At 37.4% G+C, this 7,684-nt stretch overlaps 1 long non-coding RNA gene across 1 annotated transcript; it reads left to right on the top strand.

The window, feature by feature from the left end:
• The first annotated feature begins 5,528 nt into the window (after positions 1 to 5,528).
• Positions 5,529 to 6,962, top strand: LOC144026126 (uncharacterized). Its single transcript, XR_013285052.1, has 3 exons — positions 5,529 to 6,157; positions 6,351 to 6,432; positions 6,915 to 6,962. It is a non-coding gene; the product is annotated as an uncharacterized LOC144026126 (long non-coding RNA).
• The last annotated feature ends 722 nt before the right edge of the window (positions 6,963 to 7,684 follow it).

The raw sequence follows: 7,684 nt of genomic DNA, 5'->3' as shown, positions 1-7,684 counted from the left end.
TTGGGAGTGAACAAAGTTGTCAGAATGCCGGTTTGTATTCAATTACCTGTCATAAATATTGACTGACTCATCTCTTTTGTTCAGATTCCCTTTAGCACAGCTCCATCTATTGCAGGGGTGGCAAACTGCGGTCCTCGAGGGCCGGAGTCCTGCAGGTTTTATAGATTTCCCTACTCGAAGTGCAGCTGATTCCAATTAACAGGCTCGTTATCAGGCTTCTGCAGAGCTTGCTGATGAGCTAATCATGAATCAGCTGTGTTGAAGAAGGGAATTATCCAAAACCTGCAGGACTGCAGCCCTCGAGGACCGGATCTCGCCACCCTTGATCTATTGTACGCTTAATGCAACCCCAGCCACTGCAGTAGCTTCGACTCTATGCGCCTTATAATGCGATGCTCCTTATATTATGGAAAAACGTTTTCATATAGGCCAATGAGGTGTGCCTTATAGTGCGGAAAATACGGTAATTGATTTTCTAAAACTGCAAACCGAACTGAACTGAAAACCGTCAGCACAAAACCGAAATCCAAACCGAAATGTGGATTTTGTGAACCGTTCCCGTTAACTCTGGAGATTTATTCATTCATTAAATTCTTTAAAGCAATTTTAAAAAAAAGAACTCAATAAACTCAGCTTTATTTATTTCCTGTTATGACCTATAACCTGCAGCCAAATTGGTATAGGTTCTTTTACCTTGTTTTACTTGACTCTTGTTGAAGAAATCGCAAGTAATTTGTGCACTTTACATAGCCAAATTCAAATAGCATATTATTTGTATGTCTTTGATGTATCATCTCGGAGTAAAATACCCTGCTCAAGTTCCCTCCACTGTAAAGCTGAGTTCATTTTGATCGTTTTGTTTAGTAGTTGTATTATGCAGCTGTATACGATTATATGATTTTACATTAATGCTAAGATTTTACTCAAATATCTGTTATGCGCTTTGAAGAAAAAAAAGTAGAAGCTAAAGTAGAAAAATGTGATAAATTAATTAGGTTAGATTAATTAGAGAAAATTTGTGATTACATAAAATGTTTTAATTGCTTTATAGCAGTAATATCTAATAGTCTCACTCTAGTCAGGCAAAATTTCTCGATCTTAACAGTGACAAAACTGAGTCTCATCCTCATCATTGGGACAACATCCATACTTGGTAAAACTAACCATTTCTCCATTACCATAGACAATTCCACCATTTGCCGGAGTTAAGGGTCTGGGTGTCATCCTCGACAGCACCCACTAATTTCAAGCTCACGTAAATAATGTCAGACGGTTTGCATACTCCTCTTGAACTATTAATGGAGAACCATCTTCTTCCCCCATATCACCCCAGTTTTACAACAGCTCCAGTGGCAACCGGTTAAATGCAGAATACATTTCAAAATCCTCCTGCTCACTTTCAAGGCCAACCATAACCTCACTTCATCATACCTGTCGAACATTATACAGATTTCCACCATGTCTCACACCCTTCAAACCACATCCGCTCTGTCCCGCATGCCCACCTCATCACTTTGAGGAGCAGAGCATAAAGTCGCACTACTTCCCTCCTCTGGAACTCACTGACCTGTGTAACGTTTCCCCTCTTCAAAGTCACACTCAATAAATATCTGTTCAGACTCCCCCTAGCTTGATGTTTCTCCTGATTTTTTTTTTAAAACCTTAATTTCAATGTTATTGCATGATGTCCTTGTGTGCCCTGATAGGCACCTCAAAGTAAAATGCATTGTCATTCACTTACTGAATTGAAGTCAATACTAACCTAAAATGAATGGGAATTGTCTTCATCTTACTCCTTTTCAAATGCCCCCTTCTTCCCCTTTATATTAAATTTGGACAACTTGATTAACAGATGTTTTATTTATTTAATTTACAAATGAACAATGGGACCAGTGATTGATGGCTCTGTCATGATTTGTGTTTTTGTTTTATGTTGTGATCTGTTTTACGTTTTCCTTGTGTCTCCCTTTGTCTCATTAAGCGTGGTCTCATCCACCTGTGCTTGTCAACCCACCCCTTTGTGTTAGCCAGTCAGTTCCCTCATGTTGTCCAGGTGTGTCTCATTAGTGAGTGTGTACTTAAGTTCTTTGTTCAGTCTTTGTCGGTCCATTGTCGTCACCCCACGGCTTGCTGTTTCTATGTCAGGTCTGCCGTTTAGGATAGCACTTTGATTTTGGACTTTGTTGTTTTTGGCTGTGCCTTTGCCATGTTCACCACCTTGTTTTGTTTTTGTTTAATTAAAAAGAACCTCGTTGGAATTTATTAGAGAGAGAGAGAGAGCGAGAGCGAGAGAGAGAGAGAGAGAGAGAGAGAGAGAGAGAGAGAGAGAGAGAGAGAGATTGGTTCAAGCGCCCTGACAATTGACAAAATGCCCTTCAGCAAGGTGCAGGCGGCCCTACATGATTTGGTACCCTAGGCGAAAATGTACATGGTAGCCCCCCCCAATCCCATAAAAAAAAAAAAAAAAAAATTATAGATATATTATATTTAATAGCACACCACACAATAAATACCAAATTCCACAAACAAATAAAAATAAGAAAAATAACAGAAGTACAATGCAATGCAACTTTTTATTGCAATTTTTGCAAAATGACAGTATTTAAAACCTCAAAATGTTTTCACTATGTACATTAATAATTGAGTAAGATACAAAAAATAGTAAATGTATCAATATACAAACTTTGATATATCGTAAAACTTTGGCAATAAGGTGATTCACAGATAATGTGAATAGTGTGCAAAAAAACTTCACGAAATAACTTAGGAACATAACGGCAAATACTTAAAATAGTGCACGCCGGGACCTCCTTGCAGCAAAGGCATCAATTGGTGCGTCAAAGGATAGCTGCCTGGATACTTCTTGATTGATGCTGATAAGTGCCAGTCTAGTTAGCCGTTCTTGTGACATGGTAGACCTTAAATAGTTTTTTATTAGTTTAAGCTTGGAAAAGCATCTCTCAGCTGATGCTACAGTCACTGGTATGGTAGCGGCCACTCTGAGTGCTACCCACATGTTGGGATAGATTTCTCTAAGTTTTTTCTCCTCTAGAAAAACTAAAAGTTCCATGCTTGACATATTGGATTTTGGCCAGGTAAGAAATGACTGCATCTCTGCTAAGAGTTTTTTTTTTTTTTTTTTTTTTATTAGAGTACATATTGCACAAATAAGTAGACCCCGAGAAAAAGGCTTGTTAATTCCAGGCCTAGCAGACATGTTGCTACCCATAACAGTCATGGAGCTCATAGAAAATACTGGATGTAGTCGTTTTTGTTGTGGGTTGCTTTTTTTTTTTTTTGCATTAGTTAATTTGATTAAATTAAAGATTTTGTAATCTATGCATCCTATTACAACCTTACTTTCATGTTGTGAGTCAAGTGCGTATTCTACAGAAAACATTTTGTCAATATTTTGGAAATTGTTCTTATGTTTATTGAGATATTGAACATCCATCCATTTCCTGGACCGCTTATTCCTCACAAGGGTCGCGGGGAGATATTGAACAAAATCTTTACATTTTTCAAAGGTGGTATACTCATATATGCTGAGCACTGTACATGATGCAGCAATAGCTGATATAACTGAAATAGTCACCTGGATCTAGAAGATCGAGCTTTGTGTCACTCAAAGTACTGCTGATTGGTGCTTGACTGGCTGTTGCTTCAGCTGTACATTAAACAAAATACATCACTTCAAATTATTTTGGTGTTAAAGCAGGGAAAACAAATCCATTTGCATTATAGTAGCCGCCGTCAAGCCCATTCTAAAAAAGAGAACACTGGATGTCTCCCTGCTAGCAAATTATAGACCAATCGCAAACCTTCCCTTCGTAACTAAAATAGTTGAAAAAGTGGTTTTTAATCAACTCAGCAATTTTTTGAGCTTAAACGGACTTTTGGATAAATTCCAGTCAGGTTTCCGACCTCATCACAGTACAGAAACAGCTCTGATTAAAGTACTGAATGATATAAGATTGAGCACTGATGCAGGGAAGGTATCAGTGCTCGTCTTGTTGGACCTCAGTGCAGCATTTGACACGATTGATCATAATATACTGTTAGACAGGCTGGAAACTTGGGTGGGGTTAAATGGAACAGTCCTTAAATGGTTCAGGTCCTATTTGGAGGAAAGGAGTTACTTTGTGACCATTGGAAATTTTGAATCTGATCGAAAGGCCATGACATGTGGGGTCCCTCAAGGGTCAGTCCTTGGACCCCTGTTGTTCAGTCTGTATATGTTACCTTTGGGTCAAATGCTTCAGAACACCGATGTTGACTATCATAGTTATGCAGATGACACACAACTGTATTTATCTATGTCCCCAAATGACAGCAGTTCTATTAACGCATTGTGTCATTCTCTAGAGCAAGTTAACAACTGGATGAACCAAAATTTCCTTCAGCTGAACGAAAACAAAACGGAGCTCATTGTTTTCGGCAATAAAGAAAAGAGGATTGCTGTTAAAAAACAGCTTGAGTCACTGTCTTTAGAAACTAAAGACCAAGTTCGAAATCTTGGGGTATTAATAGACTCAGATCTGACCTTCAGTAATCATATTAAATTTATCACTAAAACAGCCTTTTACCAGCTGAAAAACATATCCAGACTGAAGGACTGCATGCGTCAAGCAGACCAAGAGAAGCTTATCCATGCTTTTATCTCCAGCAGACTAGATTACTGTAACGGTCTTCTGACTGGACTCTCTCAAAAGAACATAAGACAATTGCAGCTCATTCAGAACGCTGCAGCTCGAGTTCTGACCAAAACAAAAAGATCAGAACATATTACTCCAGTACTTAAGGATTTACACTGGCTCCCTGTCAGCTGTAGAATCGATTTTAAAGTTCTGCTACTCGTCTATAAATCACTAAATGGTTTGGGTCCTGAATATATCCAAGAAATGCTGATTGAGTACAAACCCAGCAGGGCTCTGAGATCGACAGACTTGGGCCAACTAGTGGAACCCAGAGTTCGAAGTAAACATGGTGAAGCTGCATTTAGCTATTATGCTGCACACAGATGGAATAGACTACCAACAGAAGTGAAGTCAGCCCCGAGTGTAAATGCTTTCAAATCCAGGTTAAAAACTTTGCTTTTTTCTTATACCTTTGATTAGGGACTTTTAAACAGCTTTAATTAAGTGTTTTTTTAATTATTATTTTTATTTTTATTTTTTATTTTTTATTTTTTTTATTTTTTTTTTTTATGTTTTTTTTTTTTTTTTTTTTTTTAATTTTTTTTTTTTTTTTTTTTTTATTATCATTTTAAACTTCCTTATGTTAAATTTTTTAAAGTTTGTTGAATAATGTTTTAAGATTGTTAGTTTGTAACCTATTTTTATTTAGTTTTCTTCCTCTGAATGTTAACTATTGTTTTTTTGATGCTTATGTGTTGTCTTTCCTCGTGTAAAGCACATTGAGTTGCCTTGTGTATGAAATGTGCTATACAAATAAACTTGCCTTGCCTTGCCTTGCCTTATGATAGAATACAATGTCAGAAATTACGGCTGTTTGTATTAAATGCACCATCCATGCACTTACATTCAGTAGCCTTTGGTGAAGATGACACTGAAGGATTGTTTACCACAGCTTCTGCAGGTGCTTGTTGTGGCTGCAAATATTTTCTCAGCGCATCTAGTTTAAAAAAAAAATGCATTTACTATATCGATGTTTACATTAAACCAGCACATAATTCTTATTTTCAATAAATTAATAAATTAATGTGGTTATGTGAAACAATGACTTGTGCAAATCCATTTGCAGGTATCTGGACTTACTGGCTGTTTTAGTTTAAACTCAGCAAGCGTTGCCCCACTCTTGTGTGCAAAGTAGCTACTAGCATGGATGTAATGGTGCAGTAAACAAGTTACAAGCAAGCTAAGAAGCTAACGCTATTTTCGTGTTTATTTTATAAACAATGATGATTGACTGACATACATACCTCTACCCTGGGCCCGTTTTTCCTCCTCCTCCTTTCGCCGCTTTCTTAAAGCCCCAGTGTGTAGCTCACGACCGCCATCTATCGGTCAAACAAGATAATGCAATGATTTTAAGCACACGAACTACGGCGTCCCAGAGAGACCCTACTTCAACAGCCTACCACCAATTTCACCGGAACAGAACGCAAACAACTTCTGGTATTCCCTCGAGTGATGACGTAAGTGAATTGCATTTGTTAGACATACTGTACAGATCCCTAATATTTGTGATTTAGTCATTTAATTTCAGAATTAATATTTTTGTCGGCATTGTTAGGAAATACTGTACGTCAGCTAATGACAATATGTTCATATTTGTTAGTGCAACTAAACCATGCAACAGAGAACACACAGTTATGTTATGTTTTATAGACATGTGGACAATCTCAAAGGGGGCGAGGAGGGGGCGAGGGAGACGACGAGGAAGAGAACGCGGAAGAGAACGCGGTGTCTCGTAACGTACAATTATGTCATCATGGAAAAAGAATTCCATTCGAGCATGCATGTGAATGGCTCAAAACATACCTTTGCTTGGAATATGTGGTATTTAGATTACATCGTTTGCTGAAATGTTTAGTATATCGTGCAAAAATAATGGTGTTAACTGAACTACACATCTGCAACTCAGACTCGTAAACCCCCCCGTGTCTTGTTGCTACTAACCACTCAGAAAAGTGCTGCTTACAAAAACATTTGAAACCCTTTACTCAGATATCGATTTGTCACCATGTTGAACAATTTTACCTAATAAATATCACTAAGCAACTTAATTAGTTTTGATTGAAGATACAACAGCTTCCTTGTACTTCAATGTGCAGGAATTTACATGGCTTTCACAAATAGTCTTGCTCATATAATAATGTACTTCATTGGCTCATTGACTTTCAGTTCATTGTTTGGTACCTCATCTGACATACAATTGTTACCTTCTTGCAGAGACTCGTACAGGAAATGACCATGGAGGAACATGAAGATATCCAAGTCCAGCTGATAGACTTGACACCAAGAAATACTTTTTGACACATTGCTGACACATCAGCACCACCATGATTTCCTGTACCTGGATCCCAGACTGCAGCACCTTGGTGACTTGTGGCAAATAAGTGACACTTTCCCAGATCCTCGAGGACAATACAAAGGTTTTTTACCTGGCATATAATTAGTCCATGTCTGACACTTGTTGTTGTAGTTTGTATAACTTGTATATTGTTGTTGTGTGTTAATTTGTACATTTTGAATAACTAAAAAAATACTATTTCCTTTGGCGTCAACATGCAGTGTTTATTCGACACCTAACCTAACACTATTTTACATGACTAGAAATGTAAAACATCAAAAGCCTGGAGAATTATTATAAATGCTTGCAATGACAAGGAATTCTTCATTGGCCAATGAATGTAAGGTACAGTACATGAAAATGAATGAATAAAATAAAGTAAAATAAAAGTCTACATGAAATGAACATATTAACTAAAAAAAAAAAAAAAAATGCTGTTAGAATATAATGAGCTACATGAATTGCAGTTGTTCCAGAAATTTACCAATACGCTGTGCATTTCAAAATATGGAAAATAGACATACAGGTTTGGGCCAAAAGTAGTGTTACAGAGCAGGTATGTGTTGTACACAGCTAAAATATCTGATTACCTCAATACCATGATGTTTTTTTTTTTGTGTGTGTGTGTGTGTGTGCTGACATTGTCCCC

The sequence above is a fragment of the Festucalex cinctus genome, chromosome 9, assembly GCF_051991245.1.
Source record: "Festucalex cinctus isolate MCC-2025b chromosome 9, RoL_Fcin_1.0, whole genome shotgun sequence".
Classification (NCBI taxonomy): Eukaryota; Metazoa; Chordata; class Actinopteri; order Syngnathiformes; family Syngnathidae; genus Festucalex; species Festucalex cinctus.
This window is presented reverse-complemented; position numbering and strand designations above follow the sequence as displayed.